This window comes from Hirundo rustica, chromosome 5 (genome assembly GCF_015227805.2).
Source record: "Hirundo rustica isolate bHirRus1 chromosome 5, bHirRus1.pri.v3, whole genome shotgun sequence".
NCBI classification, from domain to species: Eukaryota; Metazoa; Chordata; class Aves; order Passeriformes; family Hirundinidae; genus Hirundo; species Hirundo rustica.
Genome location: NC_053454.1, coordinates 21,886,791 through 21,910,298, shown reverse-complemented (window position 1 = coordinate 21,910,298; position 23,508 = coordinate 21,886,791). Strand labels below are relative to the sequence as shown.

At 37.4% G+C, this 23,508-nt stretch overlaps 1 long non-coding RNA gene across 2 annotated transcripts in view; it reads left to right on the top strand.

Moving 5' to 3' along the window:
• Nucleotides 1-23,508, top strand: part of LOC120753123 (uncharacterized) — a 124,571-nt gene that overhangs the window by 89,628 nt on the left and 11,435 nt on the right. The window contains exon 3 of one of the 2 annotated variants that reach the window (XR_005700978.1): nucleotides 1,137-1,653. The exons of the other annotated variant lie outside the window; for it this stretch is intronic. This is a non-coding gene — a long non-coding RNA (uncharacterized LOC120753123). Of the gene's footprint in view, nucleotides 1-1,136; nucleotides 1,654-23,508 lie in introns of those variants that run through there. 2 annotated transcript variants of the gene reach the window in all.

Here is a 23,508-nt window from a genome sequence, read left to right as displayed (position 1 = left end):
AGCTTTTATTTCTGTGGGAAAAAAGCTACCTGAGGGCCTAGCTTCTTTCTCCTTCAAAATAATGTAAGTGAGCTACTAAGTGAGAGTTATTTATATATCCAGTGTATCCTATTCTAGTTACTGACACATCATACTGCTGCTTTCTTTTACCAAAATGTTTATTGAAGCAGGGCACTCCAGAAGTGTGAAACAGTGCTTGAGATCTTTTGAGTTCAACCGCTACTATCCAATCTGTATTTCAGAAATGTCCTTTTCCTATTTCTGGTGATAGCTGTTTTTCTGATTAAATCACATAGTGTTTTACTGAGACTTTAAAAAATAAGTTGAGTGGTATGGATGCACTGAGGAAAGAGGCAAAGAATTTATAATCCACCTGGAGGCGTCTTTCCAGGAGGTCTCTCTTGAACCTCTTGCACATGGTTTTCTTCTATGGAATCTGAGAGATTTCAGGAGAGTCTGTGAAAGAAAGTCTGTGACAAACTGATCAAAATTTTAAAATTAAACCACCAATCCATTCAAAGAAACCTTCAACTTTAATTTAAACAAAGATAAAGGTTAGGTTATTTGTGTGATGCATACTTTATATTTGGGTCTCAGTTTGTTCCATCTCATACTGGACTATAAATAGAATTGAACATGTCCATTCTCACCTGTGGTGGTGCAAAAGTTATTTTATTAGATTTTAAAGTGTTTTATATAATTAATTTACAGGTTTTTATAACAAATTTTGAAAAATGGTTCATTCCCTGTACCCCCGTTCTTCCCAATGGTTCTTACCCCTTATGTTTGTTATATATTGCTGTCAATCCCCTCTCTCTCTCCTTGGGTACCCTGTCTGTCACTTTGGGACCCTTCCCCAAATTCTGGAAAGTTCCCGGGAGGATGTCAAGTGATAGGCTGGTGCCTGGGGAATCCCCTTTCCCCCATAGCGGAGTGGTTCTCCTGTTGAATGTTCCCACCCCTAGTTCCACCCTGAGTTAGCCTGCTTGGTTAATCTGTTGTTACCACCTCCTGTTCCTCCCCCGTTTAAAAGTTACTGCCCGGCCATTGTTCGGGGTCTCTCCTGAGCAGCAGTGGTCAGGTGTGGAGCTCCCGTGTGCTCTCCCCCTCAATAATACCCTGTTAATCCTACTCAGAGAGTCGCCTTTCTATGTGTCGCCGTGGTCGTGACTACCATCAAGCCCGTCGCAGGGTGTGGGGAACCAAGATCCCACAGGGAGGAGAGAGCCAGTCGAACTAGCGAATCCGACCCAAAAGCGTGTGTGCCGCGGTGAGGAACTGAGCTAGCCCGTGAGCCTGCGCTTCCACGTGCATAGTGGACACCACGACACTCATCCATGTCTTCTACCATGTGGATTTTCCGCAAAATCAAGTCTTCTGATTCCAACTTCTAAATAATGTCTTTTATGATAAATTATTATCCTCCCACAGTTTTTAGTACCAAAACACTGTCTTCAGACAGATTTTTGCCAAGAAAAACAAACTAACTCAGAATTTCATCATTTGGCAATCCATGTGACTTATGATTTACAGGGTGTTTGCCATTGTGGCTATTCTGCATGTTTTGCAGCCCTTTGCCAATAGTAAAATATTATGTAATAAAAGTAAATTAAGAAAAAAGAGTTACTAGTTTAGATATTTAGGCCTGGAAAGTAGTCCAGATTGTGGCATGAGTCTAAACAGCCTCATTGATAAAGAGCAATTACAGAATTAAAAGACACAATACATCTACTCCACCAATATGAAACAAAGCAAATCAAATAGTCCTTCTGTCCCCAGAGAAGGTAAATTAAGGTTACAGCTCTAGCTTTACATCCTGTTGGGCTTCCATCTAAAGTGTATAGAGGGGAGTGTGTTTAAGAATATATGAAGCAGGTGGACCCAGTCCAGTGCCACTTAGGCAAATATGCCTGGCTAGAGTGTCACATGAGCATAGGGTAACAAGCAGGGTAAAAAGTGTTTCATCCCCCTGACTCATGGGTTGTGGAGCTGCATCTAAAGTACAGTTTTGGATTCCCAGAGTGAGGAAGATGTTACTGTAGTGGAGCAAATCTAACAGATGGCACTAAGATGAATGGAGTGTATAATGTGCAGGAGAGATGGGTTTGTTCAGTCATAAGAAAGCTAAACAGGGATCTTACTGCTGTTATCCGCTACCTAATGGAGAGCTATAAAGGTGAAGATGGATCCTTCTTGTGCACTCTAAATATAAATAAGAAGACACAAGGTACAACAACAGAAAATCCAATTAAGTATCAAATACATGTTTTACCATGAGAGAGTAGGAATATGTTTCCCAGAGAGGCTCCACATAGAACCTTCCTCCTTGAAGATATCTAAAACTTAAATAGGTAAATATCTAAAGAAACTGATCAAACCAGAACTGATATAAATCAAAGACTGGAGTAAATGCTGCTGAGAGATCCCTCTGTGAACTCTCTGTGGATATATAAACAGAATTATTGCAGCTGTTTAAGAAGAAGATGTAATAGCTGCTTTGACAAGATAACATCTGTGAATGTTTCTGAATAGTGCTAAGCAGTTATTGCCTAAAATGACTAGGGAAAAAACATCACAAGTGGAGAACCCTTCTCTGGAAACCACTGGATTTGTACCTTTTAGGTGTTGTAGGGGTTATTTTTCAGTACATACTCATAGAATCTTAGAATATCCTGGCTTGGAAAGGACCAGCAAGAATCAAGTCCAATACCTGGTGCTGCACAGGACAGCCTTGAGAATCAGATTATATGCTTGAGAGCATTGTCCAGATGCTTCTTGTACTTTGGCAGGTTTGGTGCTGTGACTGCTTCCCTTGGGTGCCTGTTATAGTGTCCAAGCAGTCTTTGTGTGAGAAACTTTTTCCTGATATCCAGCCTAAAGCTTCCCTGATGAAGATTCATGCTGTTCCTTTGGGTCCTGTCACTGGTCACTGGGGAGAAGAGATCAATGCCTGCCCCCTACTTCCCCTTGTGAGGAAGCTGTAGACTGCAATGAGATGTCCCCTTCCCCTTCTCCATGTTGAACAAATCAAGCAACCTCCTTGTGTTCTGATACCCAAAACTGCACACAAGACTCAAGGTGAGGCTGTACCAGCTCAGAGCAGAGCAGGACAATCCCCTCCCTTCCCTGGCTGGTGATGCTGTGCCTGATGCACCCCAGGACATGCTTGGCTGTCCTGGCTGCCAGGGCACTGCTGACTTGTGTTCAACTTGCCATTGACCAGAATCTCCAGGTCCTGCTGCAGGGCTGTTTTCCAGCCTCACACTCCCTTAATCAGTATGTATAACATGGTTGCCTTATTCCAGGCGCAGAATCCAGCATATGCCCTTGTTAAACCTCACATAGCTGCTGATTGCCCAACTCTCTGACTTGTCAGGATCTTTCTGCAGGACCTCTCCACTTTTAAGGGATTCAACAACCCCTCCAAAATATGTCATAGACAAACTTAGTAAGTATACTTTTTGGTCAATCATGCAAGTGATTTAAAAAGACATTGAAGAATACTGGCCCTAAATTGGAGGCTGGTGACACCCCACTAGTGATCAGTCACCAGCCTAATGCAACCCCATTTACTAAAACCCTTTGTGCCTGATCCATTAGCCAGCTGCTCACCCATCACATGCTGCATTTATCCAGCAGTGTGCTGAACATTTTGTCCGGAAGAATACTATAAGATACAATATCAAAGGCTATACTGAAATCCAAATAGATTACTGTTTCCCTTGGTCAACTTGTTGAGAAAGGAAATTAGGTTGATTATGCTGGAGTTTGCTCTTGTGAAATTGTGCTGGCTGTGACCAATGACTGCATTGTCCTTCAGGTGTTTTCCATTAACTCCTAGAATAATTGTCTCCGTAATTTTACCAGGCCCTGAAGTGAGACTGACAGGCCTGTAGTTTCCAGGAACGTTCTTCTTGACCTTCTTGTAAATTGGGACAAGGTGTGGCAGCTTCCAGTTGATGGGGAGTTCTTTGGATTCCCATTCAAAAATCATAGAGGTTTCATGATGATGTCAGCCAGCTACTCACACATTTATGTAGTCATACAATCTCAGTGAGACAACCAGCTATTCTGATGATGCCAGTGATTGCCCTGGCATATAAGTGACACTAGTTTTAGCAGTGCAGGTTTTTTTCCTTGGGAAATCAGGACTACCTCAGAAGTCAGGGTTGTAAATGATTGCTCTGATTATTGATTACATAGGGAACTGCATAATTGCTTCACCTCAGAACATGATTAATTTGAAGTTAGTGGCTGAATACTGCTACAGGAATATAAAAAGGATGCATTTAATATGTGGGTTATCTCTTCTGGGTTGATTAATGCTGGGAAATTTTTTGTGGCGCTGAAAACATACACACACACCCATGCATGATTGTAGATAAAGTTTCTTTTTTTTTTAAATCTATTGTGTATGTGTGTGTGTGTATATATATATATATATATATAAAATATATATATATATATATATATATATATATATATATATATATTTTTTTTTTTTTTTTTTTTTGCAAGGAGGCCTTAAAACATAAAAAGGAAGCATACAAGAAAAGGAAGCAGGGATATATGGCTTGGGAGGAACATGAAGACCCAGTCCAAGCATGTGTGGGGATAGGGTTAGGAAAGCCAAAGCCATGTGAAGTTGAATGTGGCAAGGAATAGGAAGGGTAATAAGAATGTGTTCTACTGGTTTATCAGCAGCAAGATAAGTATCAGGGGACATGTGGGCCTGCTCCTGAATGTATCTGGGGGCATGGTGACAAAGGATATGGACAGGGATGGGGTACATCTTTGCCTTTGGGAATCCCACAGCCCTGAGATTGGTGGGGAAGTCTGGAGCAAGATAGGCTTACCCTCACTGGAAGGGGTCCAGTTTAGAGAATGTCTAAACACACTGGGTGTGTGTAAGTCTGAGGGACTCACTAGTGCAGAGGGAGCTGGCCAACATCACTGAGAAGCTGTGCTTGGTTAGCTGTGAGGGGTTGCAGTAACTGGGAGAGGTTTTTGAGAGTGGGAAGTTAGCAAATGTCATCCTTCTATGAGGCGATGACTGGATTGGTGGATGGAGTGTAGTATTGTTTTGTGACCTTAGCAAGGCTTTTCAATACATTATATCCACATAGACAAGCTGAGGAACTCTAAACTAGATATACAGACATTCAAGTAGATTGAAAAGTTAAACTTCAGGGTTTAGGGGACTGTGATCAGTGGCAATGAAACCCAGTTGAAGACTAGTCACTTGTGGCACCCAAGGATGATACTGGCTCCTATACTGTTTAATATCTTTGTTAATTTTTTGGATGGTGGGTCAGAGTGCACCCTCAGGTTTGGAAATGATGCAAAACTGGGAGGTGTGGTTAATATACCAGATGGATGTGCAGTCATTCAGATGGATTGCAATAGGTTGGAAGAATGGAATAATTTTCCTGACATTCCACAAAAGGAGATATCAAGTCCTGCAGGGGAGATATAATCCCAGGTAGCAATACATATTGGGGACCAGTTGGATGGAAAGCACCTTTGTAGAAAAGGACTTGGGAATCCTGGTCAGTAAACAACATGAATTAACAATGTGTTCCAGTAGTAAAAGCAGTCAACAGCCTCCTAGACTGTATTAGGAAGAGCACTGCCAGCAGGTTGAGGGAGATTATGCTTCCTTTTTGTAGTAATGACCAAAGAGATGAAAAGAATGCCATGGAAAAAGAATATTGCCTAGTTGCCTGGTTGCATGCTTAAGAGGCAACTTCTACAGTGCAGGCATTTATAAATTTTATATTAAATGGTAATAGTAGATCTTGTTCTGTTTCAGGAAGGTTTAGGTAATTTAGAGATTTTAGGCTACTGGATATTGATGCACAGACCCTAGAGTGAAGGTGCTGTGCTCAGACTCCTAAGATAATGCTTTAGGCTGTACAGCAAAGTGACCATAAAAGTCAGCACTCTGACTGAGAGGACCACTAGATTTGAATAAAGGGGAAATTTGGATGTAGGGAAGAACTGTATGTCACAGACATGTCATCACTTTACCTAAAGTCTGTGTTTTCAGCCCTGAATCAAGTCAATGGAAAAACTGCAGTATGGCACCCATCCAGTTCAGCTTTCAGGAGTTGATTAGAAGCTACTGCTGTCTAGAAATGGTCACTGTATTTGCTTTTTATAAAATATGCCTAAGGCTAGAGCACTTTCTTCAGATTTGAGAAAATTTGTTTTAGCCACTTCAGTTTATCTTATGTCATAAAAGTATTGGATAAACTGGAATACAAATATGGACAAGTTTTAAAGGCAAATTAAAAACCAAGCAGATTCTGTAAACTTTTGTCTTTGTTTTTATCACCCTTGAAGTGATTTTGAAGTCTTCAACGGAATGAACAGTAATTTGAGTCATGCATTGTCCTCATTCTTGTCATAATATTAAATGTGCATCACCTTTCAAGAAAAGTCTCATTTTATGATGGACTGGCAAATTTATGTCTCTATTGTATCTGTTAATATGGGAAAATTCAGTTGGATCCATGTATCCTTACAGGCCTTAGACATCTTGTTACACATAACAAATATATTATATATCCCTGGCCACTCCCCTGCCGGGGCTTTTTCCCCAGGGGGCAGGGCCCAGAGGCAGGGACAAGACACCACCCAATCAGGGATAAGCGGGAAGGGAACAGAGTTAGGTTACATTTCAGTGTGGGGGGATGGGCACTGCTGGGCAAGGACAGACCGTAGGACAGATACATATAAAAAACATTACAAATCCAATGAAATATAAACCAAATTAATGCATTACAACAATATATACTTTGCCTGATTTTGTATAAATATGTGCAGAATTTTGTATTTACACAGAGTATTTACAAGCTTCAGCAGCAGTTACAGCAGATAACTCAGAACTTTGGGAATTAGGCAAGTTCAGGAATTTCTTTAGCTGAAGACCACACTATTCACAGTAATGATTTCTAATACAAACTTCTGAAAGCTTCTCTTTTGATTCTTCTTTCATCTTTGGATACTGATACTGGGATCACCAGGTAGCTTTGCTAGAGATAGTCTAGCAGCAGTGCCTACAATAAACCAACATGCAGTAACTCCTTGGAAGTATGTACAGAAGTGTGTACCTTATAGTATGCAATGCATCACAGAGTTTTCATTCTGTCTCTGAGGTTATTTTAGTATACAATCTAAAATAACTTGCAGTTCTAGATATCTTTAATAACCTTTCAGTATATGAAATTACAGAGACAGCTTCTGTATCTTTAGTCCATGCATTCAGTTCATTACAGCAGAATAAATCCTAGTAACTTAAATTGTCTTGCTGTTATCCTATAATTTTATTCATGAGAATGAAGCAAAATATGTTATTAAGTGTCTATTGTGGAGTACCGATAAGGTGCAAAAGATTACCTTTTAGATTAATGTCTTTTAACCTATGAATACAGTTAATATCTGAGGACTTCTTCTCTTTCTGTGAGAATGACAAAGCCTGTCAATGAAATGATTAGTATTTTGGGTTAAACTCTGCAGAATTAATGCTTTCAATTTAATGAGTGTTTGAGTCAGTTCTTGTAGTGTGGCTCAAGCTGGAACAGAATGCTATTGTTCTCCTGGAAGCTTTTCTGTTTCCCCTTTTCCTATGAAAATGCTGATGACCAGAGCTTGCATTTTTGACCATTTCCCACCCAAGCTCCAATATTCCAGCAGAATGCTCCATGTCGCTGATGAAGTTAGCAGAGTAGTACTTAGCTTCCTCTGAATTACAGAAAAATAAGTTCTAAGGCAATGTAAGTAGTCATCTGCTTCTGCTTCTTAATGACACGCAGTTCTTTTCAAGTTCACATCCAACATAATATATTTGTTTTGTCTTATTTGAAAAAAAAGTATAGAAACTATAGCTGTACATTCTTAATAAGGAAATAAAGCTTGATTTTTATTTAAGAACTCTGCAAGCATATATAAGTAAAGGTTGTGTTGTGCTATATACAAAAAAAGTATTCTGGATTTTGGCACTTTAATTATAAAGATGAGTGAAGAAGTGATTTTCTGGTTCATTTTTTTGTTGTTGTTGTTTTTGGTTTTTGTTTTTACATTGAAGTCTTGATTTTAATCTTAGCTTGTCCACAGGTCATTCCTACCTGCCCATTCACATGAACTGAAAACTGACAGTCTGGTGAGGTGAATGTGAACATTATTGTTTCAAAAATAAACCATTTCACAATCCTATGTCTGCTTAGGTAAATTTCAACATATAGGATCAAAAATAAATTTAACTTATTAGCTGCCTGTGAGTCTCCAGTTTAGAAACTCCAGTGGCTGGGCTGTGGGGCAGAATGTCACTGGGGCCAGTGGAAAGGAAAATCAGACTTTTCTGAGACCTTCCTTAGGGAATGCAACAGAAAATTGACCCACACTGGCTGAAAAGAAGTATCTTTAGCTCAATGAAAATATTTTTCATGATAAATTGTTTAATTTTTTTAAACTTAAATGTATCACATGTATATACTTAATAATGACCTTACAGAATTGCACAACAATTCTTAAAGCACAGCATCCACCCACCCCACCACCAAATAAAAGAAGAAAATATAGAAAAATGGTAAAATATGTTTGGGATGTTTGTGTTTCCTGCATGACTATGTAGTAAAAAAAATATTTAGTGAGCTTTAGTAAAGGTGTATCTATGTTCACCTATGTTGTGTGTTGACCCCAGCCAGCAGGTAGGTGCCCACAGTGCCATTTGTTCCTCCCTACTCCACCTTTTTAAGATGATAGTGGACAGATAGAAATGGCAAAAGGGGGCAAACTTCTGGGTTGAGATAAAGACAGTTTAAACAAGTGTAGAAAAGGGTGGAAAAACCTCAGGTAATGCAAAGGCAGCCACTCACCACCTCCCATAAATGGAGCGATGCCCTGCCAGTCTCTGAGGAATGACCAGCTTGGAAGCACTCCTCCTTTCTTCCTCTACCCAAATTTTTATTATTGTGCATAATGTTTCGTGGTACAGAATATCCCTTTGGCCAAATCAGATAAGCTGTTCAGGCTGTGTCCCCTTCCAACTTCTTGCCTATCTCAGCCTACTTGCTTATGAAAATGTTCACACGTGTAAGTCTGATGCTCTGGAGCTGTTTTTAATTTATTTTTCTCTCTTCCTTAAGCTAAATGCAATTTATTTAAAATATGCTGGATTTTTGTCTTTCAAATAGGAGAGCAGAGATGTGGCAATATGCTCTGAAAGGGTGGACTGAACTCTGCTTGCACTAGGATATCTTAGCAATTTAATCTATTGTCTTGGTCAGTTGTATAATTTTTTCTGTTCTCAGAAAACATGTTTTGACCTTCTATATCTGTCAACAATTTTGTTTATAGCTTTTTGAGTGATGGATTCTGAAGGAATTTTTTTGTTTTCCTGCCTCTTTCTTGAAGCTTCAACAAAAATATCCAGTCTGTTGCCTAAGATTTTTATTCTTGTGACTATTTAAAGAAAAGTGTTCTTGTTTAAAATATGTATTTTAAGACTAATATGTATTTATGCACATTGCTACATTATGCATACTTATTATTGCACAACTTTAATGATGATTCTGTCTTATCAACATTAATATCCGATTTCTATTTACCATATAAATGCTCAGATAGCAAAGTATCTCACTACCCTGAAACCATGGACAGGGCAAACTCGGAGCTGGTCATGGGTGCTCATGGTGCAGATCTGTAACAATTCTAAGTACAGAAGGGAAGCAAAATTAATCCCAACATTCAATGTATTATATCTGTTATAAAATAGCTTCTGTCTGTTAGGACACTGGAGATAGAGTTAACATGCCTAAAGTTCATGATTAGCTTTTACACTGGGTTTTTAAACTGTGGATGCTGCTTGTATGTAGGTGTTTTAGTAGATGAAATGGTTTCCTGAGGTGTTCTGGCTGCACTCTGGCAGTGACTTCATTTGTGTGTGGTGTATGTTAAGAAGAGCACTTGGAGGTGAATTCTCTTCAGCAACATGATGTTTTGCGGACTATCCCCAGCATATTGCGCCAGCCTGGTTTAGTTTTTAGGCTACCATGCTTCTTATGCTATGTTGTTATAAACAAGACACTGGCCTTTATTAGGGAACTACAGAATAAAAATCTAAATCTGCATTGGCTGGAAATAAGAAACAATTTGATGGTTTCGAGGTATGGTGGAGACCTGGGAGTAGGCAAAGAGCACAGCTAAATTTGTTTTATATAGAAGATAATGCTGTTGACTGGATGCTTCTCTGTTACTCTGCTATGGAGCAGCATCAGGTCTGAGCTGCCTCTCTTGCTCTGGAGTATTACTAATAGCCAGGGCCCTCTGCAGTGGATTTTCTTCCCTTTTCTTGGGGAAAGAACTCTGAATACACTAACAGGAAGGACCAAATAGCTGAAATAACAATCACCAAATGCTGAACCTAATGAAATATGAAGTTGCAGTTTAAGCCCCTTCTCTGCTTCTGTATCTGACTTTCTGCAGGGTACAAAATATCATTGACAGCTGAATTCAGACTCCCCACAACCCTTAGTCTCTTGAATGGTTGGATCGCTTGCTGAAGGCCTCAGTTCTGCTACATTGTTGTTATTTTCTGAAGATGGAGCCGTTCTTCTGGCACTGTCAGGGCTCTCAGTAATTCTTACACATGAACCAGTTCTGTTACTGTTCCTTTTCTTCGGAGGAATCATTATCAGGTCCTGCACTTTTCCCTGGGACTCTGAGGAGTTGTATGCTTTAAGTAAGAATTGCCCAGGCATGTTTAGTAAACCTTGTTACTAGCTGAAAGCAAAGAAACTTTGTCATCCTGATTTGCTCCTGATCGCAGCTACTAACTGGGGCAATCTTTGCCTCATAGTACCAGGAAGTGCGGGACCCTGAAAAACAAACCCGTGCAAAATTCTACAAGGAATTTAAAATTCTCAGACTCAGTTTGAATGTGAATTTTATACACATGCAAATTTTATTATGACAATGACTTTATTTTCTGCCATTACATTACTTTTAATTTTATTTTGCAGTGTATCCACTAATACTTGAACTGTCTCAGTTACATCTTTTTTTTAATGTCTTTAGCTATTTTACTTTCCACTTTTTATATTCGAGAGTGTATATATATATATATATATGACATGTAATTTCAGCAGTTTCTTTCTGGCTAGGAAGAACTGTAGGCTGGAATGTTATTACTAGTAAGGGCATGTTATTACCACTTATTCAAGCTATTTGGTGACATGATATTCAACCACAAATAGCTTAGGGATATGCTCTGTAGGCATGCTCGTAGGCCAATAAATAAACCTTGTTCTTGTTAAATAGTTGTTTAAAGCATTTTGAAAGAATGTTTTTGCAGTAATGGGACAAAGTAAAGGATACTGAATAAAGAAGCAGCAGAGATCACCAGCCTAAACAGATACAGAATTAAACCAATGAACTATACCAACTCTGCATAGCACATGAAATTGTCCTTCATAGACAAATCTCTGCCTATACTTGTTACTGATCTTTACTGGCTGACTAGATGCTAGGAAATGGCTATTTCATGAGACCAAATTTTTATGCCTAGAAACTGTAAGATTACGATTGAGAGATGCCAGCTAGTAAAATCCACATTGGTTTGTCAAGCTCAACTGACCGATCGCTTTGAGGTTCTTTCTGATTAGCCTCAGTGCTGTGCTTTAGCAATTGTCTATTTCAGTCATCCACAGGGATTATTCCCTACCTTTTATTAATTTGGAGGGCCATCCATAAGGCTTTTGATGGTGTGTAATCCCCACGATAATCTCTGAGGATTTTATGTGTTTTGTGATAGAGGAAGAATGCTGAGATCTAAGTATAGATCTGTGGAAGGGAATGGACGTGGTCATTGACCCCTCCATTCTCTCTCTCACTCACAAAATGTGCAGCTTCACTCCCTGTTCTGCAGCACACATCTCCTGAGGCTGGGTGTGGCCCTGCTGCAGCACGCTGGAGTGTGCCTTTTGGCCACCCTGCCTCACGCTAGCAATGATAAAGATCACTCTTCTACCTTTCTGCTACCATTTTTCTCTCAAGATTGGTAAACCTGCTTCACTATTCCAGTAATGTGAATTAGTATGTAGTTTTTTCATACATCCTTCTACACCAAATAAATTGCAACTTTTAAGGTCTGTTCTGCTAGTGAAGGAAGAAAGGGGAGGCATGAAACAGGGCAGGAATATTGATCCACTTGACAGTTAAAATATACAAGATTGAGCATCAAGTACAGCTCCATTTATATTTATTGTTATGATCTCTATGTGCAGTGAAAAATGAGGTGAGGATTTAATCTGCATTGTGGATGAATCTTTTGAATTTGTATCATAGCCTGAATATTGTAATGACTTCATTCTACAATATTCTACTGCTTCTATGTAACATTTCATTATGTTTTTTAAAAGAAAATGAGAGACAAAACCATATTAGATTTCAGAAATTGAATTTGGATGAGCACAGATTTTGGAAAGCTGTGTATTTAATACAATTTTCAGACTGCCTGTTTGACTGTGAGCCAGTGACATTGTGTCTGTGCACAGTAAACAGAAAGTTGAACAGGACTCTGTAGCCAAATCATTTGATTCACCTTCATAGTCTAAGAAAAGACATATAAAAATTGTTAAGATCAAAAAAATAAATAGATAAACTTTGGAAAATAACAGGAGAAAATTTACCAAACTGTTTTTGGTCTAATTACAAGGATAGGCCAAGTAAGATTCATTATAATGCCTTCAAAATAGTTACTAAATCTTATAATCATAGAATGATTTGCTTTGGAAGGGACCTTAGACCTCATCTTGTTTCAACCCTCCTGTCATGGGCAGAAGCGCCTCCCACGAGACCAGGTTGCTCAGAGCTCCATCCAACCTGGGCTTAAACAGTTCCAAGGCTGGACTATTAAGAACTTCTCTGGGCAGCCCGTTCCAATGTAAAATGATGCATCTTTTCTGCTAGGCCTAAGTTTTAGGATTTCTCTCTGGTCCGCTTTAAAAGTGTATGCTGTCATAGAAAAGAGTATGGAGCGTTAGAAGGATAAATATTTCCATGGAATTATATGATGCATAACATGTTCAGATAATTAGATCCATCGCCCATAGATGTTACTTTTGTTTAGAGAAGCAAAACCAAAATGTACCTTTTATTAACTATAAGTTCTGAAGTATGAATAGACTTTCTTAGGAATTTTGAATGCCAACTCTGTTAGTATTGGATAATGAGCGTGTAGCTAGAGATGGTTTACTGCTGTGCACTCATTTGTCTCATCTTCCTTTCATTCTTTTGTTCTTGACTAATTTTTTCTCTTTTCCTTTCCAAGCTCACTACCTGATCTTTTCATAACCCTTGCTCTTCAATGCCTATAACTGTAAATCATTCTAGCATCTCACTTTTACAGACAGACTCCGTAGACAGACTCCTCTTCTCTGCAGCCTGAAGGGCACTGTGTATGCATCATGAAAGGAGCTACGGAAGGTCTATGCTTTCCCTAATATCCAGTGGTGGAATTCAGCACTTGACATCAGTAGAGAGAGACCACTGTTGAGGGCCCCCACAGAGCCAAGGCAGACTATTGACAAGGGCATCTTAGGTCCCCACAAGCCTGTGCTGGAAAACTCTTAAGATGGAATGGTCATATACTCAACATCTGTAGACCAGCCAGAATATACACCGTAGGAATAAAATTGGAGGTCTCTTAATTTTAAAAAATGTGTCCTATGCACATGTGAGTGTAAATCTTCTTATAGATTGCCTGTAAGTTGCTGATATCTTAAAAGGGGAGATAAAAGCACAAATATTTCTCCTTTCCCTACTTGAAAAATGTCTGCATTTTCCCCACCCCCACCCTCCTCCCCCCTTTGTAGAAGGCTGAAATCTTCATAGTGAAGAGGATAGAAGCTTATTTTATAAGGGCCTAATTTTAGCAGTTTTTGAATGTAAGCAGGCTTGTAATATTATATTGTATTACAACTCTTTTCATGATAGTCAACAGGATAGGGGGAAGAGGCCCAATGAAGGCATGGATAGAGAGTCAAAAAGGAGAGTTCGAAGGGGAAGGTTGCACAATGTAGGGTAAAAAGTTGCCATAGGTGTAGGAAACTGCAATCTCAGAGTGGAAGGAATCAGGCACTGTGGTGCCAGCACTCTAACTGATGTGCAACATATAAACTGAACATTTATTGTGCTAGTCTACGCTGTTCTTCTGTCTTGCTGCCTCCTTTATCTGGCATATTATGTTCTGAATTGCTCTAAAGATTTTTTTATGCTTGCTTTAATTTATCTATCTTTCTTGCTGGTTTTCTCCTCTCTGCACTTCCTGTCCTCCCCCTGCCCTTGCCTCTCACTCACTTCCAGGATGTATCAAATTTGGCACTGTACCAGTTAGTCCGCTCAGAGGAGAATGGCTATTTCTGAAAACTCATTTGCCGTGAAGAGTAGAATTTGCCAAAGTCCCTATTCAGTTTAAGGGACAAATAGTTGGCTTTCTGCCTGTCCTAAATGCATATTCAAGCAATTGTCCTAAACAAAGCCAGGATAATGAAAAATTTCATAATGAGCTGAAAGCTGTATATTTCCTCTTTTTATTATGTCCCAAATAGTCTAATGATCTCAAGTTATAATTTAGTTAGCAATATGAAGTTTAAGTGAGATGGTTATCAGGATAATGTTTGATGGAAGAGACTTTTTACAAGCCTTTAAAAATAAAAATGGAAAATTATTCTCTTTCTCCTTAAGCATACTCTTTGCCTCAGTACATGAATGAATTAGTGACAAACAAATAATCATTGAGTTTTCCTTGAATGGAATTCTCTAAATGTCTCTGGGCATCATCATGAATTGCACTATCAGAACCTTAAGCTACCCACTCTGAATAATAGAAGCAGGCAGACAAAATGTTACCACTGCATGTAAGACAAAAAAAAACCCAAATCAACCCTTACTGATAGTGATTGCAAGTGACAGTTACTTTCATGCAATCCATAAGATGGGGTTTGAATTTGCAGTAGTGCCACATCTCATTATACAAAATGATTGTGGCAAGGTAGTGGAAAACAAACAAAAATTAACATTCATATAACGTTGAGGATCACTCAGGAATGTTTAACTCCAGGAGTCTGCTGTGTCACATTTTTTAAGTGTCTGATATAAATCAGATTTGCATGAAAATCTTGTAATCTGGGTTACAAAATAGTACACGCTTTTATTTTCCATAACTTAAGAACCATCAGAAGAAATATTAGGTTAAGAAAGACTAAACTATATAGTGTCTCAAACAACCAAAGAGAAGAGATCACTTCCTCAGAAAAATGAATGAATGAAATTCTATTCTGCAGTCTAAAACCCAGAATCTAACAGAGACAAATGTCTTTCAATGAAAATTTTTAGATAATACATTTTCTGCCTTTTGATAATAGTGGCATCTCCAGTAATGTGGTTAAGCATGCTCAAAGCTAGTTCTGAAATCAGTTTTATTCCTGTTTGTTCTAGCCAGTACATGGGCTTGGTTTTGCGTCATTTCAATTTGACTTCTAAACTGTCTATGGAAGCTCTCCAGTCTAATTTTAGGAGAAGCATTCCACCCGTTGGTTTTACCTGATGTGCTGCACTTGTCAATTCAGTCATTCTTCTGTCAGATTTCAGCCTGACCTTGTGTTTGTATTATTTAGGAAAAGGTCTTTTGTCCTTTAGATGATCAGGCTGAAGATCAATCTTTTTGATGAGGTTGAAAATGCCTACTTATTTGTCTTCTCAAAGAAACGAGAAAATGATGGATGGGTAAATGCTGTTAAAGACCAAAAGGGAGGGAGGGAAGTATCTCTTGCTTATGTCACCTTGTGAAGGCTTTCAGAAATACCTACTGAGCACTGCTGGTTATAGATGGAATATGGAAATCCAAGGTTTTTAATAATGCCCTTTGTCAGGGATTTTTGCTTCTCTGCAACCATACCAAACACCAAATTTTTTAAGACAGAAGTAAAAATGCTTCTTAGCAGAATGAATTGTGCTATATTCGGGTACTATTTGTTCCATGCATCAGTTAAAAATACACTTTCATCTGCTACAGACAGCCTAGGGTATTTTGAAATGTGCCCATGCGATGACATTTCTTATCATATGGAATATTCCAAGACCCAACTTTTATCCTAAGTATTTTTCTGAAGAGGAAGAAGGCAGTCCACCTCAAAGGTTCACCTTATTTTAAAAATATTTTTGGTATCACCTCAGGTAATCACCAGCAAGAATTTTAGCTTAGCATGTTATTAATTTACTTATCAGGTTAGGCTGTTTACAAAAAGTCAGGAAAAAATACCAATCTCACCATTTGCAAATATTTCAGTTACTCATCTCCTACTGCGTGGCAATGTTTGCCTGAGGTTTTCTGATTTTCCTACAACACCATAAGGGAGAAATGCACCAGAACTAGCCTTATGATTCTTGGAGTTCTTTTGTTCCATAAGTGTCTATTTGAAATGAATCTGTGCAAAAGAAAATTATTACTACTTTAAAAAAAAGCACATTTATGATCCTTCTCATACACTTGTCAATTGCTGAAAATATGTTAAATCCTTGATATTAACAGAAGTTTTGTCTACTTCATAACTCTCTATAGCAGATAAAATCCATAATTCTTGATATACAGAAAATGTTGCAGTTAGGCTTTAGGCTTTCTCTGATTGCTCATCATCCATGGAAAATAATGTGCTAGAAATATATTTGGAATGGATTTATCTATTTTTGAATTTATTGCATAGAACTGAATGAAGACATATGATACCTTTAACACATGATTAGAAAATTGCTCTGCTGAAGTGGACATGAAGCATGCTAATGAATTTTTTTCCTCCTAAGTAAATCTGCATAACTTCAATGAATTTTAAAATGGTGGGGATGAATATTCTGCATATCACAAAGAGTAGATTTTCATTGAAATGCAATGTATGTTAATATGATGAAATAATTAGAGGAGGTCCTCAGTAAAACCCAGGCCCCATCCATTTCACAGCCTCAGCTTCATACTGGGGTTCAACGCACAATTATTCTTTCTCATGCTTAATAGACTGTGTATGTTTGTATAGCACGGGTATATGTATGTTTTTTCTTGGAAAACATGAGCCGATATGCAGTAACTTTGCATGCATCACGTGGAAAATGCTGAATTTTTGTGGAATCCACAATAACGGTTGTGTGCTTTTTTCAAAACCAATGAATTTATGCAGAAATGAAAGATGAATTTGATGAAATATGAGTGGAGATTGTACCCTTTATAGTTTCCCATTAGTAGTGTCACCTCATGTACATGATGTGAACCACCAACTGTGACCAGGCACTGTCAACAGGAGCTGTCACAGTGTGATTGAGAATAAATTAAGGACTAATTCTTTTTAAGTTAGAACTTTTTTAATGCTCAAATGTTCTTTCATTTACCCATCAAGATTACAAGTTGTGTAAAATAATTACATCCAATGCATGTCATTTAGAAATGATACAGTTTTTCTTGGAAACTGTTTTTTTCCATCTTCAGTGAGGTGTTAATATTTTAAAGATATGTGAAAGAACTTTGTTGTCATTTATTTGTTTCAACAGGTGTTTTGACTCTAAAGTTTGGCTGTAAACCACTAATGATTTAACTAGAAATGTAGTTTTTGTTCTCACTGAACCTTTTCAGTTTTCTTCCTTAAGAGGAGATTGCAAAATTTTATTGAGAAAAATATAGTTTATGTAGTGATTGCAATTTTTGAAGATAGAGTTAGTAAGGCAATTTTGCATTTTGTGTAATTTTGTATTTTTAATTTGTGAACTTCTGATTACGAGTGGAAAAATTTGGGTTCGAGTTTTCAACAAACCTTCAAAATTTAAAATTTTAAGTTTCATCAAAATATATATTTGACTTGAATATAACTTTTACAAGCTTTTAACATTTATAGGCTAATATTTACATTTTACTGTAGAGTATATTCTGTACTTGTATTCAAGGTTTTAAAATGTTTTCTGACCAATTCTTGCATTCAATTCTTGGGGTATATTTTGAAATAATAGATTTTGGCAGATGAAGGCTAAGGTAATTCAAACTTTTCTCAGTTGATGACAATGTAATGCTTCTATTTAAGCATATGCTTAATTCCTTCCAGGCAAAATGAACATTTAGTTTCAAAGTAAAAGTAGGCTTTATTAGCATTGAAATTGACTAGTTAATGGTCTAAGTATACTCTTAAAGTGTCTGAACATAAAATTGATATTTATTTTTAATGTCATTTTATTTATTTGCAAATGACTTTGTTTTGTTTTTAAAGAGTTTAGCCATCCTGGATTGTTTTCTGAATCATCCTTCCAATCATTCCAGGATTCAAATTATATGTAAAAACCTGTTGCTTCTATCCAGTACCTGAAAACCTAGCTCGTGGGATAGATTCACCAGTCATTGAATGGGTTTCTCTCTTCTTCCCGGGAGAATTATTTATATCAAAGTTTCTTAACATTCAGTCTATTTGTAGAATATTCATGGCAATTGGATGCAAAGTGGATGAGAACTTCCTTGTGATTTTTTTGTAAATAAGAAGAAAGAAATCCTGTAGTTACGGTTGATTATGAGTTGAACATTGCAATATTCTTGGAGTAAGAATCTTGTACTGTAGGGAATGGTTTCTTGCCATCCTGAATCAGCTGTATAGCACTCATCTCTTTCTCCTTTCCTTGTCAGAAATAAGGTACATGAGCCCAGTTAACCTGACTGGCATGTTTTCCTTTTGGGAGAAATATCTGTGAAGCAGATTAAGTACTCACCTCTCCCACCTACTCTTGGAGAGGAATCTCTGTCTTTGGCCAGGTAGAGAGCAGGGAATGAGTTGGGACATCCAAGACATTCTTGCCTGCAACTTTCTCCCCCAGATACCATCTGCAACTTGTTGCATGTGGCCAAGAGAAGTCTTTACTGCCTTCTGCCATTTAGAGATGCAAAAGAATAGCAAAATAACTTAACAAAGGAGGATGGAAAAATAATATTCAAATACCTTTTTTTTTTTTTTTTTTCTTTTTTTTTTTTTTTTTTCTCCCAAGAGAATGGTCCTTACTAACCCTTTAGTGCTCAGTCCCAAATCATGCAGTGAGTTGATACTGTATTTATAAATTGTTTCACAAAAGTTTTACAAAGATTTTCCTCATTGCAGTCTTGATGGGGCAAACTCTGGCTGGCTAGGTGATATACACAATGGCATATGTGTTTTTGTGCATGGGTTTTAAGTTAAACTAATCATACAGTTTCAATATTTAAAGCATTATATTCTGAAGATGAAGAGAGGAGAAATACTTGGCAAAAGTTTATTTTGTTCTATATATGAGTGTGATGTTGTAAGGCTTGGGGGAGAGTTCTCTTTTGCTGTCCTGGGGTTTTTGTATTTTAAATTTCTTATTAAAATAATGGAAAATAAAAATAACTAGCATTAAGAAAATGCATGTTTTCATTAAACAGATTAGAAATAAAGCTGATAAAGATACACTAAAAGCATGCAAAGTTTTGTTATCAAATTTTGTTCAAGCCAATTCATAATAGAGAAAATTTATATTTCTTGAATCCACATCAAATTTTGAATTTCAAATGAGAAGATTTAGGGCTTTAATAATGTATTTGTATAAAGGTTGATTTTTAAAAAATTTATTTAAAGCATATATTTTTGTCATTTTATCAGTCTCCAGAAGAATACCATCCTGAATGAAAATTTATTAATTATTTCTAATTCAAAAATTTCATTAAAATTCATCCCATATAGAAAAAGTAATGAACCAGTTTGCAAGTGAAATTTTCCCATTGTAATTTATCCTGATGCTTCAATATTTCTGAGTCAAATAGATTTTAATGGGTTAATGGGTTTATGGCTTAATCCAGTTTTTAGGTAAAAATGATAACTAAATAAAAGTTAGAGAATCCTGAATAGTATTTTAGTGAATGCCACAGAACTAGGAAGGCTGAAGGTCTTTCCTAAGGATAGCAGGCACACACATAAAGCACTGTGCAGTCTTTGGAAAGATAAAGACTGAAACAAAAGTGTAAGAGAAATCATTCTGTAGAAAATAGTCTGAAGTGTTTTACAGTAAAAATAATTTGTTGATAGGGGCCAAAGTTTTGGAAGTGCCAGTTAGTTGCTGGAAAATCAAGATATTTATAAATTTGGGTATTTACACCTATTTCAAGTGAAATATGTAAACATTGCTCTTCTTGTCTCTTCTTGTTTTCTCATACAATAATTTATTTGGAACATCGTTAGAAGTTTATAAGTCACAAACTAATGACATTTCGGTGAAGGATAACTCATGATCAAAAATGTTAAAAGCTGAAAACATAGTTCAGTTTCAACAGGTTTTGTGCCTAACAGGAGAACAATTTCTTGACTAAGGAAGAAAATCAGCCACTGTATTACGTGAAATGAATGCGACTAAAGAAACATTCCTCATTAGATCAGTCTTGGGATAATACCTTCTTCAGAAGTGAATAACCACCAAAGTTTCTGCTCTGGAAGTGCATTCACCTTTTCAGTTGTAACATTCTTTTTGTGTTTGTCTTCTCAGTCAGAGGGTTAAAGAAATTGTGAAATACCAGGTTAAATTTATGTGCTTTTGTTCAACAGTACATAAGGCAGACCTTTAATATCAGTTCAACAGCTAACTTCAGTGCTGGTAGATTTTCAAATGCTGAGAGCATCAAGAATGTCTTGGTACTTCAGGAAATTAACACTGCTATTAGAAAAATGTTGAAAACTGAAATTCCGTATGACAGGTAATGGAAGCTTTTGTGGTATTAATAATGCAGGAACTGTATTTCTACAAAGCATACAGGCACATGCCTGTTAGAAATGCAGATTTTACTGCAGAAATAAAACTACCTCTTCATATTAAAAATCTGGACTAAGAAATCTAATTTTGTAAGGATCCCCTTTTTTTTTTTTAATAGAAAGAAAAAGGTCTTTTTAGCCCTTTTTTGCAAAAAATATGTTCTACACTTGAGTGCATTACTGTGTCAAATTAGGAACGGCTAATATCTTATGCCATGAAGAAGTTCAATTTTCTCTTGAATTATAGATTACTGTTTTTAAATGATGAAGTGCACATGAATGGAGTGTGACAGAAGTAATTTAGAAAACTTGAAGTAATGACACAGTCAAAAATGTTCTCAGTTTTTCAAACAGCTGAATATTGAACCAGCAGAAGCTATGATTTGGATTTGAATTTTACCACTTCTACCTAATTACTACCCAATCTTCCTTCTTATCTGACTTGCTTTCTCCCTGTTCTGGAATAAGATTGTATTAAAGAACCATAAAATGGTTGAGGGTTGGATGGGACCTCTGGAAGTAATTTTGTCCAACCCTCCCCTGCTTAGTGGGGTCATCTAGAGCTGGTAGTCCAGGATCAAGTTCAGATGTGTTATAGATTGAGTGGCAGCTTCAGGCAGCTTCTGCCTTAGCCTCAGATTTTTGGCAGCAGTTTAAATTTAGGTGACGTGCACCTAAATTTGTTCTGGCCTGCAAGTCCTAAGGATGGCAGATCAGGTCAGTTATAAAATGAATTATTTATTGAATAAACAGGATATAGCAGAAAAAAGGCCTCAAACAGAGTTACTACACAGTACAGACAAAAAAGAACTGCTAGTAGATGACAAAAACCAGTGCAAGGTGTCTATTGAAGCCAGCAAAGAAATAGTACAGATTTAGAGTCAGTGTAACTTACCACCAAAATGACAATAGTGAACACAAAATTTCACTCAGCTTCCAGAGAATAACCACAAAGTAGGTGCCCCAACTTTGGGGAGAAAGCCCAGCACTTCTCCAGGGAAGGTGTGGAACATTTCTGATTTTTGATAGTTTGGGGTAGTGTGTGTCTGTCAGTCAGAAATTCCAGCTTATCTTTCCAGATCTCACTTCCACAGCAAGATGTTAATATTGTCAGCTGGTAGCGTTACTCCCATGGTCCCTACAAGACAAGCTGTCCTGATTAAGTTATTTCATCAGTTAGCGAACAACAGGCCTTGTGATGGGTGAGATGCCCTGAGTTATTTCACTAGCTAAAAAGCAACAGGCAAACTTTTCTGGGGCAAGATGCCCTGCTATATATGGCTTTTGAATATCTTCAAGGATTAAGAACAACAAAATCTTCTGAGCAGCCTGTTCCAGTGCTCAGTTGCCCTCACAGTGAGAAAGTGCTTCCTGATGTTCAGAGAGAACCTCCTGTGTTTAATTTTGTGTCCATTGCCTCTGGTCTTGTCACTGGGCGTCATTACGAGTCAGTCTCTGTTCTTTTTGTACTCTTCCTTCAGGTGTTTATATACGTTAATAAGACTCCACCAAACCTTCTTTGCTCCATGCTAAACAGTCACAGCTTCTGAGCTATTTCTCATAGGAGAAACGCTCTGGTCCTGTCATCATTTTAGTGACCCTACGCTGGGCTTTCTCCCGTAGGGCCATATCTTGAACTTGTCTATTTTTCAATATACATAAACAGATACCCTCCTTCAGGAACAAATTTGGTCCCAATGCTTCTTGAAATCTGCTACTGGGTAGAAGCTCAGCTGTTGATTAAGTTTTTTACTACTGGACAGCTAAAATAATGATACAAAATAAGTCAGTGGGTACATTGCAGAATTAAATACCTGAGTTACCTGTGGCATTGGAAGGAAGTTAACTATAGCCATACTGAGCTCAGTTTGGGTTGTTAACTTGCATTTCAGCTTTGCACTTTCTTTAACTCCCCCTTTTATTTTTTTTTCTCGAGATTTCCCATCTATTAGAGTTTTGTCACAATCTGCTCTCTCTCATGAGAGTTGTGGCTCATCCTTCTGAAGCTTTTCAGTATTGCTGTGACACCTATTTTTTTTAGTGTCAGTCGGCATATTTGAAGATTTTCTAGCAGTATTGTAATTTCTCATTCCTTTCTTAATGAGACGATATTGGTATCCAACCCACAGTTTGGTGAGTATTTAAATGAAACAGAAAATAACACTCTATGTGTTTATTTACATTAGTTTACATTGATCGGTATTTTAAAAACTGTAGTACATTGCAGTGTAATTTCTTTCTTTACTACCATGACTGTAGTATATTGCAGGACATTTGCTGCTGATTTCTGCAGCAAAACAGAGGCAAACTACAAAATTAATTCATTTTATGGAATATATGAAAACAGAAAACTGAAGTTATGAAGGCAATGATTTAACTTGAGTTAAACATTCACTATAGATCACATCATTAATGGATATCTACTTGGTGTTTTGAATAGACTAACTTAGCAATTAGAAAGCAATTATAAACCCATTCAGGTGGAAGACAATTTAAACTGAAATAGAATGATATTAATTGGGAGCAGTTTAAGAACATTTAATTAGATGCCCCCAAAGCCCCGATTCAATAATTGGAAGGGAAAACCATGTAGTTTAAAAAAGAAACTAGCTTATAGAGAAAATAAACCTTCTTTTAAAGGAAGTTCTAGAGAAGAGGAAGAAGAGGTAGA